The sequence below is a fragment of the Papio anubis genome, chromosome 6 (genome assembly GCF_008728515.1).
Source record: "Papio anubis isolate 15944 chromosome 6, Panubis1.0, whole genome shotgun sequence".
Lineage (NCBI taxonomy): Eukaryota > Metazoa > Chordata > Mammalia > Primates > Cercopithecidae > Papio > Papio anubis.
Genome location: NC_044981.1, coordinates 91,837,159 through 91,861,701, shown reverse-complemented (window position 1 = coordinate 91,861,701; position 24,543 = coordinate 91,837,159). Strand labels below are relative to the sequence as shown.

Below are 24,543 nucleotides of genomic sequence, written 5' to 3'. Positions count from 1 at the left end.
AGTCATGGTGACATTTGGAGTGATTTAGGAAAGGTTACTCTCCCATCTTGGCAGTTCTTGTGTGTTTTGCTAAAAAAATGCATAAAACCTGCAGCTAGATTATGAAAAACATCTTGTGTTTGTCATAAGCTAATGTGGAATTCAATGAGAATATGGTATCTGTTGAAACAGGATGGTTTTACCTCAAGGATATAAATATAAACTGTTGCTAGGGCTTTTAATAACTGTCCTCACTTACTTCTTGCTGGAAAATTCTAGAGGCAGATTTTGATGGAAAAACAGTCTTTTTTACTGAAATATAAATTAATAATCAATACATTGTCATTCGAGTCTTCACTGAATAAGGGCTCTGCACATTTACCCCAAGGTCTTCCTGTACCACATCCCCTCCTTAGCTGTGACTTCCATCATCCCAAATGTGCTGATGACTCCAAAATCTCTGTTTTCTACTAGCTTTAGATATCTTCATTTAAATATCTTTTACCAAGCTGGCCAAATAAAACTCCTCAGCAGGTAGGATTCTGAACAAGTGCTAGGTCTTTGTGACTATTGTTGAACAATTGCCCAAATGCAGAAGTGCATATAAAATCATCAGTGGTAGAAAACAATAATAGGTTCCTTCAGGCTTTAGGGCCAAAGTAACATGTATAGAGCATGAATAATAGCAGCAGCTATTCCATTATAGCTATGGATAAAATAGCTAGAATTCATCTGCAAGGTGAAAATCATTCTGTAAGGTGAATAAAAAAGCTGATATGAAACCTAAAGCCAGTGGTAGATAAGGATTCTGATTATCTTGTAAATTTGGAAAGCCATTAAGAAACAACGCATATAGATTTCCAAAGGTTTTAATTAGGCGTTGAACATGAATTCTTTGTTGTTACAAAAAAAAAAGTAGTACTGCTTTTCCTCGGAAAATGAGATTTGTCATCTCAGGATTTACTGGAATATATTAGGAGCTTTGAATATTTTCTAATTCTCTCCCAACAGAATTTTTTTTTTAATTTTGGCAAAATCAGAGGAGCAATTAACGATGATGATACAACAGCGTTTTTGATACTAGTTTGTACTGACTACATTTGAACTGTTATTCTCATGCGTTTTGCCTTATTCTAGTGATGAAGTTCCCAGCAGAGAGCCTTGCTAAATGCACATGATTATTAATTCTGTACATAGCAGTTTTGCTATATTGTTCTTTACTAACAAGTAGAGAAAAGGCAGAGGATTTGGAATATGTGGGTCTTTTCCCAGGAAAGATGAAATGCAGACTAGAAAGTTCGCAATGGAACATGGCCAAAATCATCTACAAGGAACATTGAATTCTCCATTTGATTAATTCCACAGAAATGTTCCTTCCTAGTGAGTACAAACACACTCAGAGGGTTACTGAAGGCTTGAAAACAGCAGGAAAATAGATCTAATTCCCTTGAAAGGTTTAAAAATAAAAGTTTTATTCACATTTACAGCAATCAAGTATTTATCACTTCATAGAAATAAAGTATGTACCTTTAACTCTCTTTACTTAATATGGAAAACGTCACTTTCATTAATATTTATTTTCATTTTAGATGTATATAATAGCATCATGAAACATAGCCCCTCAGTGGTTAGGAACTGGCAGTCTACTGCCATTTTGTGAGGCTTTTAGTGTATTATAAAATGAATATATAAAACCACAAAAGGGATTACACCAAATTGATAATATTTCAATTGCTTATTTCAAATGACACTTTAAACATGACAACATCAAAATACCTGTAACTTATTTAGTGATCAGATCAGATGCCTAAATATAAGACAAGATGGTCCTTCTCCCATCCAAGTCCTAATAGGATAATAGGCCTGGATCCACAGAAAATTCCTTACAACATAGACAATATGTCTTAATTTTTTTTTTTTTTTTTTTTTGAGACGGAGTCTCGCTCTGTCACCCAGACTGGAGTGCAGTGGTGCGATCTCTGCTCACTGCAAGCTCCGCCTCCCGGGTTCACGCCATTCTCCTGCCTCAGCATCCTGAGTAGCTGGGATTACAGGCGCCCGCCACCGCGCCCGGCTAGTTTTTTTTTGTTTTGTTTTTTGTGGTTTTTTTTTTTTGTATTTTTAATAGAGTCGGGGTTTCACCATGATAGCCAGGATGGTCTCTATCTCCTGACCTTGTGATCCGTCCGCCTAGGCCTCCCAAAGTGCTGGGATTACAGGCGTGAGCCACCGCATCCGGCCTCTTAAAAGAAATTCACTTCTTATTCAATTCTGTTTTGTAAAAGCAACATCAGGAAGTTGGGTAGGGTGAGGACAGAATTGGTCTAATATCTCAAAACCTTGTGATTTTACACTTGTAGGACTATACAGTGGGAGGAGGCATTTGGTCCAGGTCAACACTTCTTAAATATTTACTCAGTGATTTGAACTCCCTGCCCCCTCAAGGAGTCTGGATTCTCTTAGCTTAGCCCCTGTCTTAGTAATAGTGAATGTAATTTGAAGTAAGAGAACAAACTGAATGTTTATTCTTTTCTTCTTGGTTAGAAAAAATACACTAAGAAATTCATTCCTCATTTTCATGAAGTCTATCGTTTAACTATTGATCTTTGAATATATCCAAATAGTGTTTCTTAAAAATAGAGGTATTATAACTATATAAAAGATACACATTCTATTAGAACGATATAGAATTCTTAGAGAACCATTATAATAGAAAGGAGAGTGAGGAGAGACCTTTCTAGGAAGACCTTAAGGAAGTTAAGCTGTTGGAAATCTGTTAGGAAGGAAGGAAGATTGGAAGAAAGGAAGGAAGAAAAGAAGGAAGGAAAGAAAGAAGAAAGGAAGGAAAGATCAAACTTTATTGAGGAAGGGAAAAGACAAGTGAGAGAATGGCATAGGAGCTCATTTGAAGTTGGGAAATGTTTAGTCTTGAGAACAAATTTTCACCTGGGTACATTAAGGATGAAGAAGGATCTTGAAACTTGAAAGCTTTTTAAAGTGATTTGAACTTCGAATGCAAGTAGTTCTAACTGGAATGAAGCAGGCAGAACAGGTAAGAGAATGAATTTTTCCAATCTGACCACTTTTTACTATTTTACGCTTTTCTAAACATTATTCTTTACTTTTTCCTCTTCTTTATCACTAACATTAATAGTTTAAAATTCTCAGGGAATAATTCTGTGTCCAGAAGAGCAAGCCAATTAGCTTGTTTTAATCATGCCCTAACAGGTAGAGCTGTAGGAAAGAGGATGAGGACTATGTGATTTTTGTCTCAGGAATCACCACCTGAGGAATAATTTGTCAAAGACATTGGAAAATTTTTGCTTTCAAAGATTAAAAAGTCTTGAGCAAAGCTGTTCTTAATTATGAGCTGTAAGAACTATTAATATAAACAATGTACCCCCAATTGGTTAGCATTCAACTTTTCTAGGTGTGAACTCAGCAGTGCTAGTCATTCACTTGGAATGTATCACTTAGACATTCTTCTCAAACTTCTTTCAAAGTTATTCAGCAACTAACACAACATTTAAGCCCAGAAGTTTTATCTTTGCATATTGGGATTTTAGAAGGTTTATTTAGTGGTACATTGATACGTCAAAGAACATAATGAAGACAGATGAGTAGAAGACAGATGAGTAGTTGAGCAATTCAATGGCATCAATGGACTTGGCTTTGTTTTTCTAGTTCCCTCCTTTAGATTTTAGATTTCTCCCTTAAAAAGATGTAAGTTTGGCTGTGCTGTGTCTCGCCTGTAATCCCAGCGCTTTGGGAGTCCGAGGTGGGCAGATCACCTGAGGTTGGGAGTTTAAGACCAGCCTGACCAACATGGAGAAACCCCTGCTCTACTAAAAATATAAAATTAGCCAGGTGTGGTGGCGCAAGCCTGTAATTTCAGCTACTTGGGAGGCTGAGGCAAGAGAATCACTTGAACTCGGGAGGTGAAGGTTGCAGTGAGCCCGGATAGCACCATTGCACTCCAGCCTGGGCAACAAGAGCAAAAACTCCGTCTAAAAAAAAAAAAAAAAAAAAAAAAAAAAAAAGATGTAAGTTCATTGGTAATAGTTTCTGTAGCTGAGAATGTTATTTCTTAGGTGCTATTTTAAAAACCAGAACAATTTTGCATCAAGTTATATTTTATGGTGAGTTATTGATAAAAAGCCTAATGCTATGAGTAATATATCCACTTAACATTTTTACTATGCTATGCAGAATGAATAGATTCACAAGAAGTGTAGTTGAGAACATTTCACGTGGGAGAGAGGCAAGGACTAGGTGCCATGCCTGGTATCTTTAATATACTATTGTTTGCAAGGCATCACACACCATCTATTTATTAATGCATTTGAAAAACATGTAAAGTACATGTCATTTGCAAAGTAATCTGCTGCAAGTTGTAAAGGATATAAAAATAGATTAGACTCACATACTGTCTGCAGAGAGCTTATGATCTAGGAGGAAGAGTAAGGACATTTCATAAATCACTAAACAAAAGTTAGGAAGTGATGAGAATAAATGAAAGGTTACAAGTTTTATAGCAGTAGTTCTAAACATTGGGTACACATTAGAATTTAAAAAATGTCCAAGGTGCATCCCTGTCTCAGATAAATTAGACTTTTTGGGAGTGCACTAAAAATAAGTATTTTTCCGTTCTCAAGTAGCTCTAATATCCAGCACGGTTGAAAACCACCCCCTTAAAGAAGGAGGAAGGACAATTATTTTCAGCTAGGAAAAATTCAGGAACAACTTGAAGCAGTGGCAATTGAATGACTTTTGTAGCAAATATTATGGATTGGCCTTCCCAAACTTGGTTTTATCCTCTTTCAAGTTGGAGAGATCAAGGAATTAAAAGCATTTCCTGGATCTTCTTACAGTGTGTGTTCAGGATGCAAATTTGTCTCTGCTGCAAACACATGGGAAAATCAGCAGGTGGATATGAAATGAAAGACGTATTCCTGCTGCTGTTGATGGTGGCAAATCGGCTGGCTGAGATGTGAACAGCTTCTATCCATTCAGAATGCCAGGATTCAGGTTTCCTAACTGGTGTTTTTGCTGGGAGAGACAGTTGTGGTGGTACTCGTGGCAGCAGCAGCAAGTTTATGACCTCTAGATCACCAGCAGAATGGATGTGGAAGTGGGCAAAGGGCAGTCTCTACCACCCTTGGAGTAATTTTAGAAATACTAACCATAATACTTAATACTCCTATATGTTTCCTGAACATATAGGCTGAGTCCTCTGTCAACTGCTCTATGTGGATCTTTTTAAATCTTTGCAATGATCCCCTGAGGAGGTCTATTATTATTATGCTCATTTGATGGATGAGCAAACCAAAACTTAGGAGGCCAAGATCACTTGGCTGATAAAAATGCTAGGTCTAGGGTGCAAGTCTACAACTTTTAGAAACTGAAGCCGAGGATCTTAGCCAGTGTAAACCTGTCCTTTCCTTGAGATGTGGAGAAGGGCATTTAGATGCAGCAACAGAATTGGGAAGGGCACTGACACTTGTATATGTGAGGCATGCATGGAAAACAGTAAGTACCGTATTCTAAATGGCTTGCAGAGCATGAGAGGGTAAATATTGGAAGACAAATTTGAAAAGGAAGACTAGAGCAAGATCATCAATGGCTTGAGTTTCATGCTAGTTTTGAACTTTTTTCCATAGAAAAAATATAATCATTGATGATTTAGAACAGGTAAGTGCCATGTTTTGAGCTGAGACTTATGAGAATTAATTTAGAAACAGTGATAGAAGGGATTAAAGGTAGATATACCATAAACAGGAAAACTAATTCGAAACTCATTTTTCAATATGTGGTCTAATCAACAAATATTATGCCTTCTGTACAAAATGTGCTGTTTTTTGTGTTGGGGGGAGGGGATATGGAGAATCAATGAGCTATTTACCTTAAGGGAAAATTCATTAAATAAACAAATCATAAGAATAAAATTATTAATCAATTTACATGAACAAGTAATTATATATAATATATAATGTTAAACATGTATGTACACATTAAATTATATATTGGCATATATTATATATATAAAGAGAGAGTTGTAGAGACTGTGAGATCAAGTGATAGAAGAATACAACCATGTATGAAGTCTTGGAATTCTGAGAAGCCAAAGACTGAGTCTTGTTTAAAGGGTGAGAATGACGTTGGAAATGAGGAAGGGATGGAAGCATTTGGGGTATTCATGTTGGAGGTAATGATGGCCTGATTTAGAAAAGAGTATTGAGATCATGTGCAAGATGCAGTAGGACTTAAAAAGTGAATGCATTTGGGAGGCAGAGAGAGTAGTTCTGAAATTTCATATACAGTTCCTGGTAGAATTAGTATGCCACATGGGGGTACACAAAGAGAAACTAGTTGGAAGACAAGATGAACTCAGGTTTAGTTATATTGAATTTGAGGAACTAAACTAGATAGCCATCAAGCTGTATGTCCAAAATATTAGGCATTGAAATGTGTTAGATTAAGAAGTTTAGACTATTTTCCTGGGTGAGCTAATTAGTAGTTGAGGAACTGCAATGGTAACTGAAGTTATGAGACTGAATGAGACCATCAAATAAACCCTAGTGTAGAAAAGCGAAAACAGATAAAATACAAACTCATGGATAAATGCATGTTATGTGATGGGAAAGAGATGAAGCAGATGTAGTGAATGTCACAGTGTTTTGAAAGACAAAAGAAATGAGAACTTCAAGAAGAGAATATATGTTAATAACAATTAAGGAAAGTGTCAACGAGGAGGTAAATGATGCCTTCAAGAGAATAGTTTGGAGACACTAAATTGTCTGATGTCAGATTTCAGAGTTAAAACGTGAGTGAGGAGATGCTTATTGCTGACAGCTTAGAAAACTGCATGTTCAAAAACACATGCCTAAGGAATAAAAAACAAACAAAATAAAATGTGTTGCTGAACTGGCAAGAAAGTACGGGAAAATCTCAGAGGCTAAAAATAAGAAGAAAGCAGGAAACTAGAAAGGTTAACACTCTCTAAAGGAGCCATCTGTCCTGAGGATGTCTTCTGAGCCATGATGACCTTGTTGTCCAAGTATTTACAGCCTGGACTTATACTAACCGTAAGGTCTAAAACTCGTAGCTTTTAGTTTAAAAGGCTTAGTTTAAAATGGAACACAAGAAAATCCTCTATGAAAGAATGTTGCATCATCCTAGGCCTAAAAAAATTCATACATATAAATTTTCATTAAACATGAATTCACAGTTAAAGTATTTAAAATAAGAATAAGCAATGAAAACAAGCAGTATAAGTAAAAATCCAGCAAAGAAAATAATTGATCTCCAACAAAACAATTTAACATGAGAAATAACAGATACAAAATGGAAAATAATTATGTTTAACATATTTAAAGACATAACAGAGGGCATTATCTAGAAAAATTCAGGAGAATAAAAATGACTAGGCAGACTTGCAAGAGAACTGATAGAAATAATAGCAATAAAAATGTATCATTAAAATTAAAACTTAGATTAAGATGTGGATTAAAATCAGTTGAAGGGAAAATTAATAAACTTGGAGATAGAACTAAAGATATACTATATAATGAAGAAAGAAAAAGAGATAGAAAATACATCAGTTAAAAAAAAAGTAGAAGATAGAGTAAAAGGATTTGACCTAAGTCTTTACAGAATTTCAAAAGAAGATAATAGAGAAAATGAGAAATACGCAAAGGTTGCAGATAGAATTGACTTTCCAAGAATTAATGACAGAAATGTATAGAAGCAGAAAGTAAAACAAATTTCAGGCATCATAAAAACAAACACATCATAATAAAGATGCCATACTCTAGAAACAAAGATGATCTTAAAGACATTCAAAGAGAGAAAAAAATCTAAAACACCAACAATTAGATATGAAGACAACTTCTAAACAGCAACAATAGAAACCAGAAGGAACTGAACTAATACTAAGAGAAAATAAGTAAACCCTATACCTGTATACTCAGTGAAGCTGAATTTAAAGAATAGGATGACATAAAAACATATTTAAGTTGACAAAAGCTATGTTTACTACCAAAAAACCCTCACTGAAGGTAATTCTAAAGAACGTGGTTTGAAAAAAAGAAAGAAGAAAGGAAACTCTCTAAAGGACGGTTTAGGAAAATGGAAGACCAAGAGAAAGAATAAGGAGCAAAGACCTTGACTAACATGCAGTTACATAAAAATAAACATTGACTGTATGAAACAACAATAATAATTTGTGGGGTTCAAAAACACATAATAGTACCAATGTACTGGGGAAAATAGAATTTAAGTGAGGAAAGAGTTGATTGTTAACCCTTGTATTGTTGGAAAAGAATACATTAACTGAGTTACATTAAGATTAAGTATTTCTTATGTTAAAATTTTAATCATAAGCCCATAGATTTGTTAAATTTTAATGGAAAACTCTAAACATAGAAATAGAAATAAGTAAAACAAAATTATTTCATAGAAAGTAGATAGGAAAAAGAAAAATAGAAAACTGAGACATCACAAAAGAAGAAGATACATGATACATTTTAAACCCGAATCAAACCAAATGGAGTGGTTAAACTTTCTTGGTTGAAAACCAAAATATTCCAAAGATGATCCAAAAGTAACTACCTACATCTGCAACCAATCTGAGTTCAAATCCCAACAAATTCTTGTCAACTTCAGTGAAAGATTTGATGAAAGGGAAATACAGTTTTCTTTAATACCATTTGAAACAGAGGTCAGCCTAATTTAATATTTTTGTTAACTGCAACTCAGCACAACACTTGACAGAAACTAAAAGTTCTTCCCCTTGACCTAGCCATGTGACAAGAAAGGAGTGCATCCTCTGGGGGTAAAACAAAACAAAACAAAACAAAACAAAAATTGTACATGTGTATTTTGTTCCAATGTTTGGTAGGCAAAAAATTATAAGATATCTCAAGAAGTAAATATATACTTTTTTTTAAATTCTAATATTTATTTGATCCTTTTCCAGTTCTTTCATTTTTCTGCTGAAATCATTTATACATTCACTCATTATGTTCATTTCCTTCCAAATATTTAACATAAGTATAATAAAGTCCCTATGGGGTCTCATGTTTAAAAATATTTATAGTAGAGAATTCAATGGATAAGATTATCAGCAGATCAAAAAAAGCAAAAGTAAAAATCAGCAACTTTGAAATGAAACAAACTAATGCATAAAGAGAAAATTCACTAAATGAAGATAGTAGAAATTTTTCCCCACATAAAATTGGTGAAAGACTTCCATTCCAATAATGGTACTCTGTATAATTCAAACCATGAGGCAGCTGTGAACCACCAGAGAAGCTAGAAAAAATATATACTTAAAAAATGTACCTTGGAGGCATCATATAATTAATATCACAGTGAAGAATTAATAGGCAATGTCCAAAAGAAAGAGAAAAACATAGATGAGCTTGATAATTGGCTTTCCACAGAAGAACATGTACATTCAGGAAGATAAAATGAATAGTATGAGAAGCTGTATGGCACTTCTCACAGCCTTGAAAGGATAAGGGGACATAGATTGAGGTCTGTGGACCTTCAATGTAGCAGGCCTGGTAAGCTTATCATTGTATAGGTGAGATTTCTATGCCCTTGGAGTACGGCAAATTAGAAGTAAACTAGTATTTCAGAGACTGAAGCCCAGCTTTGAATTACCTCAGTTTCTAAAATTTTATTAAGATAACCTTGGAATTCTGATATCCCTAGGTGAACACCAGAGTAAACACACATCCTGTCTGAAGGAAGAAAACATCATACTAGGCCTCAATTACTTCTACACCAATGTCTAGCACTAAACAAAAATGACCATGTTCAAAAGAAGACAAGGGAACATAAAAAATAGAAACATACACGCAGGAAACCATAGATTTTGGAGTTATAAGACAGAATATAAAACTATTCTTAATATGTTCAAGGAGGTAAATAAAATAAGGAGCAAAAATGTACAGAGAATTAAAAACAATGAAAAAGAATGAAGTGTAAATTATAGTACAGAAATATACAATGATTGAAATTAGGGACATAACAGGAAATTTTAGAAAAGATTGGGTGAAATGAAAAAGATAAAATAGAAAATAAAATTAAGCATGATGATAAAAGGTATGAAAAGTATAATTAAAAAAGTAAGAAACATAGGTGATAGAATGAGAATGATAAAAGAGAAAAATATACAAGTTGTATTTGGAGAAATAATGGCCAGTCTTCCAAAACTGATAAAATACATGTCCCAAATTTTAAAAACCAAGAAACCATGAACCTTAACTGACCTGAAAAACACACTTGGACACATCAGGGTACAACTACTAAAAATCAAAGACAAATACCATATCAAAAATAGATGATAAAGTATTACTTTCAGATTAACAACAAATTGAGAAGATACCTACTTCTTCTAGACAATGGAGAGATATATGCAAATTGCTGAAAAAAATTAGCAACCAACCTAGAAGTCTATGCCCAGGTAAAAGGTCTTTTGACAATTCAGGTAAAAGCATTTTCAGGCCATCAGAAACTAAATTTATTGATCATCCAGCCACGTTAAAATAAATACCAAAGAGTGTTCTTTGGGCAAAAGTACACATTGGAGCTCACATGTGCAGAAAAGAGTAGGGAAAAAAATGAAAATTGTAAACATGTAGATGAATCTATGTAAAACTGACTATGTAGAACTACCCTATGTCAAAGAATTAGAAAATTTAGGTAAAATGGAAAAATCTAAAATAAATAAAACTATTAAAATTGATACAAGAAGAAATAAAAAATTATGACAACTATTAGATAAAATGAATTTGTAATTAAAAGCCTACATACAGAGTGAAATAAAGCCAAAGTGGCTTCACCAGTGAATTTGCCAAGCTTTAAAGAAGAAATAACAGCCATCTCATACAAACTAAATCAAATAAGTACAGACAGAGAACATGCTGTGGTTAATTTTGAACTCATTAACACTTTGGTATCAAAATCTAAAATCAGTATGAGAAAGGAAAATTTTAGGTCCATAATACTTCTGGCAATAAATACAAAACCCAACCCCAAATAACAAGCAACGAAATCCAGTGATATATGATGAGATTAGTATATTGTGATCAAGTTGATTTCATTTTAGGAATGCCAAGTTCAGTTTAAAATTCAAGAGAATCACTGTGTTTCAATAATTTTATCAAGAAAAGGGACAGCTGTGAAATTACCTCAGCAGCTGCAGAAAAGGCATTTGATAAAATCTTCAATTTATGACTAAAAACTCTTAGCAAACTAAAAATAAAAGAAACTTCTTCCATGTGGTTTAAAAAAACCTATAGCAAACATTATACTTAATGGTACATGTTGATAACTTTTACTCAGATTATGAACAGGAAAAGAATATCCACAATCACCACTTCTATTCAGCTTTATACTGGAAGCCACAGATTTTGCAGTAAGGTGAGGGAAAAAAAGTGCAAGAGTTAAAAGGAAACAAACTCACTATTTGCTGATGATCTAATTGTGGAGAAAATCCAAAAAATTCTATAATACCTGATTAGAATTTACAAGTTAGTTATTAGAGTTGCTCAATAAAATGTCTATATATAAAAATCAATTTTATTCCTAGCAGTAACAAAGTGAAATTTAAAAAGTCATTTGTGATATCATTTAAATTCCCTGAAACACCTTGCTATAAACCTAATAGGAATGTATGAGATCTCTACATAGAAAACTATAAAACTTTGAAGGAATAGACAGAAAACCAAAATAAATACATGGAAGGATAATACCATGCTTTTAGACTTGAAGACTTACTATTGTGAAGGTATTATTTCCCCTTCAATTGCCCTATAGATGCAAAATAAAATTCTATCAGGAGGCCGGGCGCGGTGGCTCAAGCCTGTAATCCCAGCACTTTGGGAGGCCGAGACGGGCGGATCACGAGGTCAGGAGATCGAGACCATTCTGGTTAACACGGTGAAACCCCGTCTCTACTAAAAAATACAAAAAACTAGCCGGCCGGGGTGGCAGACGCCTGTAGTCCCAGCTACTCGGGAGGCGGAGGCAGGAGAATGGCCTGAACCCTGGAGGCGGAGCTTGCAGTGAGCTGAGATCCGGCCACTGCACTCCAGCCTGGGTGACAGCGCGAGACTCCGTCTCAAAAAAAAAAAAAAAAAAAAAAAAAAAAAAATTCTATCAGGTTATTTTTGTTACAAGCTAATTCCATAATTTATAAAGAAATGCAGAGGGCCAGGAATAGTGTAATCACATTTGAACAAGAACAAGATTGGAAGACTTGCTAAGTCAGATATGAAGACATTATAAAGCTACTATAGTGGATGGTATTGTATAAACACAGGATTAAATACTTAGATCACCAGAGCAGAATAGAGAGCTCAAAAGCGAATCTATACATATATAACACACGACCTAAGGAACAGTGAGGGATAACAAATAATAGGAATGGTCTTTTTAGTAAATGGTGTTGGGTCAATTGTATTTGTTTCCATATGAAAAAGAGTGAAACTAGATTACTACTTCACATGACATATAAAGATTTTTTCCAGGTGAACCATAGATCTGTTAGGACAAAGCAATAATCCTTTGAGAATATAAGAGAATGTCATTATAAACTTGTAATCTGAAAGGTTTCAGAAAGAAGCCAGAAAATGTGCTGGCCATGTAGAGAAAATGTAATACACTAGGCTAAATTAAACTTAAGAACTTCTGTTTCTCAAAAAAACACAAATAAGAGTAAAGAGAGAGCCAGAGTCAAAGAAGGTATTGCAATTCATTAATTAACAAAGAAGTCATATCCAAAACATGTGAAGAAGTCCAACAAATCAATAAGAAGAAAAATGGACCACCCAATAAAAGTACAAAAGACTTGAACAGATACACAGAGGATGATAACCAGCTGATTAATAAACATGACAATATTCTCAACCTCATTAACAACCACTGAAATATAATTTAGCAAGTTCCTTAATACAAAATCAATATCAAAATATCAGCAAAATTCCTACACATCAGAAATACAATGTTAAAAACATATAACGTTCAAAAACAATGGAAATTGTACTTGTCTTAAATATAACAAGATGTGTCTAAAACCTTCATATAGTGGAATAATTTGTTGTAAATGATATAAGAACTTGTCATCATTAAGGCAGTCTAGTATTGAAACAGGATAAACCAAAGACCAATGGAGGAGAACAGAGAATCAAATCAGATCTATGCATATATGAAAATGTGATATATCAAAAATGGTATTGGTTATTTACATGGGAAAAAATAAATTGAGTCCATACCTCATACCATACTCAAAACAGTTCCATCATGAATATGAAAGGCAACCTTTAAAATATGGAAGTAAATTTCTATGATCTTATCATCATATGTTAGGAAAAAAATTTTTAAAACCATGAAAAAGACAAACCGTAAATGAAAAGGTTGATAATTTTTTCAAAATTGCTCATTAAGAGACACTTTTTAAAGACTGAAAAGACAAGCCACAATATGACAGATGATATTTGCTACACAAGTAACTGAGAGAGAGTTAGAATACAAAATACATAAAACATTCCTATGAATCAGTAAGTAAATTAAAAACAAGCTAATGGAGATCATTTTTCCATTAGCTTGTTTTTAATTCACTTATTGTGAGCAAATATGTTCTTTTGTAAATGGAAAATATTTATTTTAAAGAAAGCACAACCTACTTTTAATCAGTGAAATTTAAATTGATCTGTTCAACAAACCAAAATAAAATGCATTTATACTCACAAAATATGAAAAAAATGCTGACAATATCAAATGTTGGCGAGGATAAAGAAGTAACGGGAGGCCAGGTGCGGTGGGCTGATGCCTGTAATCCCAGCACTTAGGAGGCTGAGGCAGGTGGATCACCTGAGGTCAGCACCAGCCTGACCAACATGGTGAAACACCGTATCTACTAAAAATTCAAAATTAGCCGGGTGTGGTGGCACATGCCTGTAATCCCAGCTACTTGGGAGGCTGAGGCGGGAGAATCTCTTGAACCTGGGAGGCGGAGGTTGCAGTGAGCCGAGATTGTGTCATCAAACTCTAGCCTGGGCAATAGAGGGACACTCTGTCTCAGGAAAAAAAAAAAAAAAAGTAACGGGAGCTCTTACACGTTGAAAATAAGAATGCAAAATGAATAGATAAAATCACTTTGAAAAACAATTTTTCATTTTATTGTAAAATTGAACATATACCTGTCATGTAACTCATCAATTTCACCCCTAAGTGTGTAAATTTGAGAGAAACGTTCAGGGATGATGCGGAACAATGCTCACAGTGACATAGTTTATACTAGCCATCCAAAAAAGTCTGAATGTCCATCAAGGGAAAAATGGATAAACAAATAGATATATGGTCACACAACACATTGTCATATGGCCACAAAAACAGATGACTTACAGGTATATTCCTCAACGCAGAAGAACTTTACAACATTGAGTAAACAAGCAAGTTGTAGAGAGTAAATATACCAGAATGACATTTATATAAAGTTTAGAACAGCCAAAATTTATTATTAGGAATTATAAATATGTGCTGTTAAAGTTATTTTTAAAAAGCATAATGATGATTAACACAAAATTCAGGATGCAATATAAGATTATCTAATTTTCATAGTTATAAAAATGGATTGGGATGTTACACAGGGGTTTCAAATATAAAGGAGATGTTTTGTTAAGCAAATTTGTTATTTCTTACAGTTTGTGTATATATTATGAATATTTTTTTCTATATAAGGAGACTTCAAAAAGTTAATAGAAATGGAATTAAGAGATAAAAAGTAAAAATATAAATTTTATTTCTCAACATAAGCTCCATCAAGTTTGACACTTTTGTAAGTGATGATATCAGCCATATAATCCATTCCTAAAGAACTGAGGGTCCTGGGAATTTAACCATGTCAATGTCTTTTTACATCATTAACTGAAGAAAAATAGGTGCCCTTGAAAGTCTTTTTTAAGATTAGGAAACAAAAAGAAGTCAGAAGGAGCCAAGTCAGGACCATAAGATGGATGCCTAATAATTTTCCACAGAAACTCTCACAAAATTGCTCTTGTTTGGTGAGAGAAATGAGCAGGGGCATTGTGAAGAATTCTCCGGTGAAGCTTTCTTATGCGTTTTTCAGCTAAAGCTTTGGCTAACTTTCTCCAAACACTCTGATAATAAGCAGATGTTATTGTTCTTTGGCCCTCCAGAAAGCCAACAAGCAAAATGCCCTGAGCATCCCAAAAAGCTGTTGCCATGACCTTTGCTCATGAATGTTCTCCTTTTGCTTTGACTGGACCACTTCTGTCTCTTGGAGGCCATTCCTTTGATTGTGCTTTGTCTTCAGGATCAGACTGGCAAAGCCATGTTTCATCTCTTGTTACAATTCTTCAAATAAATGCTTCAAGATCTTGATCTCACTTGTCTAAAATTTCCATTGAAAGCTCTACTCTTGTCTGCAGCTGGTCTGTGCAATAGTTTTGGCACCCAAGTGGAAAGTTTGCTCATCTTATGTTTTTTAGTCAGAATTGTGTAAGCTGACCCAATTGAGATGTTTATGGTGTTGGCTATTGTTTCTGCTGTTAATTATCAGTCCTCTCCAATTAGGGCACAAAGGATTAATTTTTTCCTTACAAATTTATGTGAATGGTCTGTTGCTGCAGGCTTCATCTTTAACATTATCTCATCCCTTCTTAAGGCAATTTATCCATTTGTAAACTGCTAATTTCTTTGGGGGCACTGTCCCTATTATCTTTCCATAAAGTATACATTATTCCACCTTTCTTCCTCCCAAGTTTCACTGTAAATTTGATGTTTGCTCATTCTTCAATTTTAGGAGAATTTATGTTGCTCTGATAGAGACTCCTCAAACTGATGTCTTATCCTTCTTGATGCCTCAAATTAGATCCTTTTCAGACATGTTATAACAAATTAGCATGAGTTTATTTTGGTGTAAAAAATTTTTAAACACATGCTTAGTTTTTAAATAATATGTTTTTTCCATGAACTGTTTGAAGTCCTCTCATAGATTCAATGTTTTTTAAAAAATGAGTGGATCATGAATAAGTAATAGTATGTATTAATCCAGCCTTTATATTTCTACATCCTTTTTGATTATTTTTAATAAAACAGGAAAGGGCCGGCCGGTTGCTGTGGCTCAAGCCTGTAATCCCAGCACTTTGGGAGGCCGAGACGGGCGGATCATGAGGTCAGGAGATCGAGACCATCCTGGCTAACACAGTGAAACCCCGTCTCTACTAAAAAATACGAAAAACTAGCCGGGCGAGGTGGCCGGCGCCTGTAGTCCCAGCTACTCGGGAGGCTGAGGCAGGAGAATGGCGCAAACCCGGGAGGCGGAGCTTACAGTGAGCTGAGATCCGGCCACTGCACTCCAGCCCGGGCGACAGCGCGAGACTCCGTCTTAAAAAACAAAACAAAACAAAACAAAACAAAAAACAGGAAAGGGCTTTGTGTGCTGATAGTGGTTATGGAAGTTGTGCTCACAGAGAGCTGGAATGCTTGTGGACTGAGCAGACGAGTGAATTGTGAGGAAGACCATTGTACATGCAAGAGAGGGAAGAGAAAGACAATAAATTTCTCTCTTTTTTTCCCTTCCTCCCTCTCCCCTCTCATTTCTCTTCCCTTTCTCAATACTCAGCTACCATGGAACTGTGCAAAACAAGAATATGTTTCCAATAAGCACAAGTTTCAGTTAACACAGCATTGTGCAAATAAATATATTACTTATATGTGCCTTATTACTTTCCTGCTATAGATTACATGTTTTTAAAGAGGACTTTTACTTTCTTATGGTAAAGTTGAAGTGCACTAGGATATAATTACAGTCTTCTGTTGATGTGTTTTTGAGGAATTTTATTTTTTGTGCTATAATTTGAGGGAGTTGAATTATCATATATTCTTATTCTAAATACCAATTATAAGTTACTACATTGATTTGATTGCAGCTTTTTGTTCCCCATGGAGATAGGTAACACCATATAAAATAATCACATTGATATGTGTCTTAAAATGAGGATATACAGTAGGGGATTTTTAAGATTACTTTTTTCTCTAATATATGATCTGTAAATTTTACTAAATAAATGCAAATAACACCATAATTATTACTTTTGCATATAAGCAAAAGTGCACTGCCCTTTAATGTAAAGTCTGGTGGGCTTTGTGGTTTAATTTTCATCTGGTTATTCAAAGTAGTTTTACCTGTATAAATATATCTATGCTCATCTGGGATTGCTGCGTGGCCATCCCAATTGCCCATTCAGGTCTTTATTTGATTCTGTAAAGTAGAATTTCCTTTAGGGAAGAACTTGGAATAATTTAAATTTAAATGGTGTAAAGAATATTAAAATGCTCTTGGGAAGGGCTAATGCAAACTGTTGAAGTCTTTGAAACTTGTGTGATTGACATGAAAAACTTGAATAGAGACAGAAACTGGATGAAGAATCTAAGTTTAATCTACAATTAACTGGATTTACCTGTGGTCATTTTCTTGTTCAGGATTTTAATCATTTGAATCATTGCTCTTAAGGGCAAGAGATGACTGATGGGCAGTCAGCAGGATTTTTGAAGGCTGATTGAGCAAGGTATACTGCTCTATTCTCTATAAAGGATTGTAGAAACCATCTGCAGTGCATAGTTATACAATACACCTAGTCTCCTAAGGCAAATGTTTCAATGTTTCATTCTCTTTTCCTCCTTATACACCCCACACATTTATGGGTTACCACATTCTATTGATTCTACCTCAGAAGCATTATTTAAATATTAGTTTAGGCTTTCCTCACATATCTGGTGGACCATATTGGCTTACATTGAACTGAAAATATTACATATTTCTTTATGTAGAGGAACTAAGCACGTCTATTACGTGACTTTGTTCTCTAACGATAATTAAATCTAAACTCAACTACTTAGCATAGAGATCTTTGACTATCTTCTCATTTCTACTTGTCTCACTATCTCCAGCCCTTTCCCAGCCCCAGACTTTCCAACACACACACACACACACACACACACACACACACACACACACATCCCACCTGTGCTTCAGCCACTTCCAGTGACTCCCTATTCTTCAGATACACTCTGTTCCGTTATGCCTTTCAGTTGTCACACATGACTTTTCTTCTATTTCTAATTCTCTTCTCTTTGCTCCCCATCTACCTGATCCATCCAACCTGATGATTATCCTCATCGGTCAAGGTCCAGTGAAAAATCCTTCTCTCTATAGCATTTTCAGATATTTCAGGGCAGAGTGGTTGTTCTCATTAGTTCATATTTATGTCTATTTTTCTTTTGCCACATTTTGTAACAGTTGTTTTGTCCTATGTGTGTCTTTCTCACACCACTATTAGCTCCTCAAGGCTAAGGATGCTGCTTACTTTATCTTTGTATCTCAGGAGGCATAGCACGATCTCAGTAAATGTTTTAGGACTGAATAATTGAACAAATGGAAACTTCTTGTTCTCTAAGAACTTGGAATCCAAAACAAGCACTAATGAAAACACATATGCAAAGAGAATTCTATCAATAGAAGAAAGGATAAAAACTTAAGTATAAAACAGTTAAGAATTTGCATGTTATATATTCACTTGAATTGTGAATTAATTCCTATATGTTATATGTATGGCAAGTATGTCAAAGGACTGAGCATAATGGCTAGGGAACAAAAGTTAAAGCCCTAAGGGCCTGCCACGGCAGGGAGAGTTTTTACTTTTTCTGTGGGGGTGACTGAAGAAGGCAGCCTTTGATATTCAATTGCCCTTTGAATATCAGCCAAGGAAGATATCAAAGAAACAGCAAAAGTAGGTGGTTAATCTGTTGACAAGATTAAAGTGTTTTTCTCTAAACTCGGGGCACCAATGAGCTTCCACTAACAGTTTAAACTGTTCGATCAGATACTTCAATTCTCTGTTGGGAGCTGCATGAGCCTTTCTGGGTCTATGCGTAAAACTTTGGAGACTGCCATATTGTGTCAGGACTGCAAAGTCATTGTCCATTGATATTTATGATGTCAAATGAAATGTTGGTGCAATGAGGGAATAAATTTGACAAAATTTAGGGGAGTTAAAGGAGTTATATGAGAAAAACAAATCCTCCACATTTATTATTAGTCTGTATAAACTAGGCCAGATAGGATACGTGCACATTCTATAGTAGAAAAATTTGAAATTCACATATTTTAAAACTATGAAAAAGTTAGAATAATTAGTAAATAAATTCTACTTTTTGGATTTCTTTTTCTTTTCTTCGCTTGGTTCTGAGGATCAAGTTGAACAGATCTGTGTGTACTTCCTTATTTGGTTTTTGCTTGAAACCAAAGACATACATACTAAGAAGAGCATTGGGTTAAAAATCAAAAGCTACAGATTCTTGTGCTGGTGGTTTTAGCCCTAGCATATAGTTTGTCCACAGTTAAGAAAGCCATGTAACTTTTCTGGCCCTTTCTTTAACTCTGAAATGAGAACTATATTAGCTGCTTATGATCCCATTCAAGGATCAAGTAAGATGTAAGAATGGAAAAGTCATGGGTAAGTCGGTTGTAGGTATACTTGGCTTGATGGAAAATGTGCAATTAAATTATAACTGTAATTTGCATTTTGAAGAAGGAGGCTGTTTCCATTCCCCCTCCCAAATGCTACTTTTAAAAAACTCAACAAACAATCTTAAAAATAACTTAAGCCATAACTTCAGGCCATCAATCAAAAATAACCTAAAACAAGCATCATAGAATTGTGGTGGAATGTTTGATATTAGTCTCTAGGGACATATTTGCAAGCACAGTTTGTTGGAAGCTGAATGTCTTGTGTGGAATGGTTGAACACAAATTCTCCAGAGAGCTGATGAGTTACTCTCCCATGAAACAAAACAGCTGACTAGAGCTTTCCATTTGGCTAATTTGTTCTGTGGATATTAACCAAGAAAAAAAAGTGCTTCATATGGTTTTCTTGGAGAGTTTACATTTAGAATCATGTAATTATGGCAGCTGTTACTGAAATAGAACTAAAATACAGTTCATAATAGCATATAATAATATTTTATCAAACATTCTTTAAGAAATAAAAAAGAAGGGCTTTTTAAAACTACACAGGTTTAGTATCACCCTTTTTGTCCTCTCTGGGATATAAGAAAATTTTCAAGACTATAAGAGTATTGCCTTTGAAGATAAAATTAGATTATCTAGGACTCTGTCTATCCAGAGCCTAACCTTCTGCTTTTAAATCTATCATTAGTCTTGCTTCTGCAATGTTAATTCCAAAGAAACTGCAACCATTTCAGCAGACCTAAGTCTTCCCTTCTACTCCCTTCAAACTTGCTCTGTTATGCATTTTAAAGGTGTTCTGGAAGAGCAGATATAGTTTCTAGGTTGCCGCAGAGTCTCCTCAAAGGCTTGTTTGAGGATCTGATTTAGTGACAAAGCTTAGGATAGATAAGGAGAAAAACTAAAAAGATGATTTATCTAAAAGTATTTAGCATAGGCTCAGCACATGGTTGGGACAGGGTATTTCTTGTACATGAATCCTCAAATCAACACTGTTTCCTGGAGATTGAGTCTGTAGATGGATGCTATAGATCTAACATAAATCAGCAAGTATTCCCCTCCACCTCTTTATGCTCCTTGGAAAATTCGACAAGTATTTTATAATATTTTTTAAGACGATTAATTGTGCCAGGGTTTTTAAAAAATGTTTTATTTTCATTTGCTTTTTTGGAGATCACCTTCATTATCCTCTGAATTCTGGTAGCTGTTTTCAGCAGTGCAGAGTGGGCCCCTCATTGATTCACCTACTTAACATTGTTTCTACCAGCTTTCACTTGCCATTTGATGGGGAAGTGCTTCCCCTTGCATCAGATGGCAAGTGCAAGCTTATCTAGTAAGAAGTATAATCTGCCATTGCAGAAACTAAGTCTCCTGAGGAAGGACCAAAGCTGTAACACGGGCACCATCTGTAACAAACATTGCTGAGCTGAATAACTCCCACAGGGTCAGGTATTTAGGTAGCAGAAGATAACATAAACATTTTGCCATGGTCTGAAAGAGTGTGTTTTATCAGAAAGAAAGAACAATGGCTTTTGCATCTTTCATTTTCCATTCATGTGTTTAATATCATGATTTATGAAAAGATTGTAAATTGGTTACCATGAAGCCAAGATGGCTATTTTATTTTCCTAGAAATTACAAATTTTAATTTCTGTCAATGAGTGATGAGAAAAATAAATCCTTACTCAATTAAGTCACCTTAAATGGAGGACACATATATTGAATTTAATTCAATGGCTTCAGGGAAGGTTCAGTTAATAACCTGGGTCCAGGAATTTAGAGGAACTCTGCAGAGTGCTCCAATCACCACAGCTAGTCAGTTCATCTTGACCCTATATAATCTTGAAAAACTAAGAGTATATACTCCCTATAATATAGGAGAATCAAAAAATTATTTTCTATGATTTTCTTTAAAACAAATATGTTTTCAAATATAAGCAATAAACAGTGTCTCTTCTAGTAGTACATGGATAGTGTTGGAAACTGTCCAATAAAATGAAGAGTATACTTTATTGGGAAGGTGGCCAATACAAAATGATAGATGGGGTTATATATTCCTTATCTAATAGAGCCTATAAAGCAGTTTAAAAAAATCTGTGATTTACCTAGATAGCAACTCCAGTTAAACAAATTAGTTAGGAAGAGCTTTCAGCTATTCAACTAAGAGCAATAAATAAGATTTCAAAATCAATCACATAATTCTTTTCTGAGATTATGTCAAGACTAACCATATAATATATTGGTTTTCATTTATCCTGGCATTAATGTGTATTATAGATTCTGTTGGTTTATGACCTCCTTAAAATGCATAAAACATAGTGATAAAAGGAGAGTTCATTTCTGGGTCTTTTAAAAGAACAGCCTGTCAACATGTTCTGTTCCACTTCTGGCTTAAACCTTTTTCAAGTCTGAGGTTCATAAGGGCACATTTATAAGTTGTATTATTATGACATGGTTAATGAAAGCCCTTTGTGTTTCTTTAGATACTTAAAAGTAATATAATATAAATGTTCTAATATAAATGTTCTGGAGCTTGTTGTATCCCTTCTAACTGAAATGGAAACTCATTGAGAGCAACCATTATGTCTTACTCATTTCTATACTTCAATTAGAGCCAAGCAGTAGCCATCATATACTGGGTGATCTCTGAAAAGGTCTTGGATAAAACTGATGATAATTTGTAAAGGATTTCTACTTAAGTGAAAGTGATGATGGCTCAAGGCCAAGAAAACATGCTGCAGCACGAGGTAGAACTTTCTTTTTGGAGACGTCATTATGACTCCATAGTAAATACAAGCAGTCTAGGTAAGGGTGTGGTAAGCATCCTTTCCTTGATTTATAAGGAGAAGTCTCCAGATACATTCAGTTTCTTTTCCTCTGAACTGGTGGGCCAGGTTGAAGGATACAAGTATCCTATCTCTTTGCAAGTCTACCAGCAGTTTTACTGGTGGGTGCCTCTTTAAACCTTTTTATTCTGTTTTCAGAAATAGTGGTCCCTGGAGACTTCAGACTCTTAGTGAGTCTGCAGAAGGCTGGGGAGGGAAGGGTTAGACTTTGATAACAGGAGCCCTCTCTGTCCTTTCACAGACCTGGGGAGGCCTCAACCCCAGAAACTTCTGTAGAGCCCAGCAGCCTGTCACTAAGAGTTTGTTATAAAGCATAATGTATCCCTTGTCATATACATGAAGTTTCAAACTTACCTGCCAATTCTTAACTACCAGTTGACAATTTTCATGACTTTTTGGGGATGGGTCACAGTAACAGTTTATAAAACCACTCCATTATTAGCATTATATTAGGCATTATGACAATATCAAAATACACACATGGTACACGGCAAAATCATGACATTTATAATCTACCTTGCAAGGTCAAATGTTGGAAATTATATCCACAGATGGTACCTTAGAGAAAATTAGATAGTACATATTGAAATGTTTTTAAACCTATTGTGAATTATACAAATATCAACATTATTGACAAAATGTATAGGAAATAATGATAACTAGAATATACAAAAATATATTATTAAAATTGTTGTGTGTATAATTTGTTATCATAATGGTACTGTAACATTTGGTACTGATCAATACCAAACATGGCTTCCCATCAACTGATACTGAAAGTAAAAATACCAAGAGTCATTCTTGAAGAAAGTCTATGGAACAGTATGATAAAGAGACAATTAAGGAAGGTAGCAAGATTTATTTTTTCATCATACAGAATTTGTACCTTTGGAATTTTGTACCAAATGCATGAGTTGCCTATTTCAAATACTAAATAAAATCTTCATAAGAAGACTGAACTTATTCCACTTGAGTCTCCTGTTCTTTATCATAGAATGCAAGAACTAGAAGAAATATGTTAGTTTCAAGTCCTCATTTTACAGATTTGAAATCTAAGTTCCAAAGAAAGTACTAATACATTCAGTCTCTCGTTTCAGAAAAAATAGAAAAAATGAAATATATCTACAAAATGAAATTTTGTAAATAGTAGAAAATACTCACATAACTAATCCAAATCAATTTTTTTTTTTTTTTTGAGACAGGGTCTCACTCTGTGGCTGAGGCTGGAGTGCAGTGGTACAATCTCGGCTGACTGCAACCTCCGTCTCCCAGGTTCAAGCGATTCTTGTGTCTCAGCCTCCAGAGTAGCTGGGACTACAGGTGCATGCCACTATACCTGGCTTAATTTTGTATTTTTTATAGAGATGGGGTTTCGACATGTTGGCCAGGCTAGTCTCAAACTCCTGACCTCAAGTAATTCTACCACCTCGGCCTCCCAAAGTGCTGGGATTACAGGCGTGAGCCACTGAGCCCGGTGCCAAATCAGTTTTAACAAGCTGCTTTTTAGACTAGATTGCCGGTTTGCAATGATTGACTTAATTAGGACCACGTTGTTAACAGAAGTAAAAGAGAAGATCAGCTAAAATTAGATGTCAGTTTAGTGACTCATTTAAAGACAACTTACATTTATCATTTTGGTTATTTTGTACAATTTGTCTCTCAGCTTTGCTCTTTATGTCCTTGTTTTTTTAAGAAGAAAAAAAATTAACTTCTACCTTGCAATAAATTAATTGTGCAACCAATGAGTCTTTTCTGTAATAGTTTACTAAAAATCAAGTCTCAATCATTGGAATAAGAATAACGAGAAGTAAGGAGGAAGAGGAAAGGAGGGGAAGAGCAGAGAGGAGAATTGTAGGAAAACTCAGAAAAAAGAAATCCCTCATTGGTATGGTGTAAGGTATTTACAGAAAAAGCCTCTTAATGCTGTAGTCATTTTGCTATACTTCCTCCCTATAAAAGCATACTTCTGATCCACGTCCATTTTCACAGAACCACTAACAGCTGGGAGGGATTTTTGAAATTCTCTAGTTTCATTTACTATTCTAATCTAACAAATGAGAAAAACTGAATTCACAGAGGCGAATTGACTTTTTTTTTTTTTTTTTTAAAGAAAAAGCTGACAAACTACTTAGTAAAAAAACCTCAACAAGAATTCAG

The 24,543-nt window shown here is 34.7% G+C and overlaps 1 protein-coding gene across 3 annotated transcripts in view; it reads right to left on the bottom strand.

Annotated features, from left to right (window-relative positions):
* Positions 1-24,543, bottom strand: part of FHL5 (four and a half LIM domains 5) — a 52,331-nt gene that overhangs the window by 12,737 nt on the left and 15,051 nt on the right. The window lies entirely within an intron of this gene.